The sequence below is a fragment of the Lutra lutra genome, chromosome 5 (assembly GCF_902655055.1).
Source record: "Lutra lutra chromosome 5, mLutLut1.2, whole genome shotgun sequence".
NCBI classification, from domain to species: Eukaryota; Metazoa; Chordata; class Mammalia; order Carnivora; family Mustelidae; genus Lutra; species Lutra lutra.
In genome coordinates this window covers 13,008,875-13,009,743 of record NC_062282.1, presented here as the reverse complement: position 1 = coordinate 13,009,743, position 869 = coordinate 13,008,875, and positions in this window count along the sequence as shown.

Below are 869 nucleotides of genomic sequence, written 5' to 3'. Positions count from 1 at the left end.
CTAAATAGAGTTAAGATTAAAATAACTCTCCCATATCACTCCTGGCCAGAAAGTGGGGGAAAGGGATGTGCCAACATAATGGAGTAAGAATTCCCACATAAAGATTCCTTTATGGTATTAACCAGCAGTCTGTCTAGCTGCTTTCTTCTGGCCTCACACCTCCCGACAGCCACTCCAAGCTTACATGAGACTGGCAGTTCATTTCCTTTCTAAATAGAGTAGAGGGATAGTGAAATCACCCTAAGAAAGAGAACTTAGCACCAGGAGGTACAAATAAAATGATCAATAACCAAGTGGGCCATCTGGCCATCACTCCAGCCTCCACTGACAATATCCAGAGTGTTGTTCCATGGCATGCATTTTATCACTTGGGGCAGAAGGAAAAATGTCTTTCTAGACAGGCCAGAAACAGAAGATCCATTCTTTAATAGAAAGCCAAACCCACTGACCCTTCCCAGCTTGGACCCTTAAGACTCCTTCAGATTGGGCTTCCTGGGGTGTAGTTTTATCAGAATACGTTTTGTCCTTCTTGCGTGCACATTTCAGGACATAAATAACGGACCAGACTCTGTACGAAGTGATTTTCCAAAACACCAGGAAAAATTGGTTTCCTCCCATCAAGTGGCTTTCACTACCCATAATCCCAAGCTTCACATCACCTAGTGTCTCTTTTTATTCATCCTAATTAACAGTAAGTGAATCCAGTCCTGTTCTGTGGTCAGCCAACTCACAATTGGATTTTATGTGCACTTTATACTCAGCAACCTGCCGCTCTCTGGCTCCAGACACCGCCTCATCTCTGGTCAAGGGAATTGTCTGCTTTTGATTTATTTCTACTAGAAATCAAACAGTTGATTCTGTGCGTATAT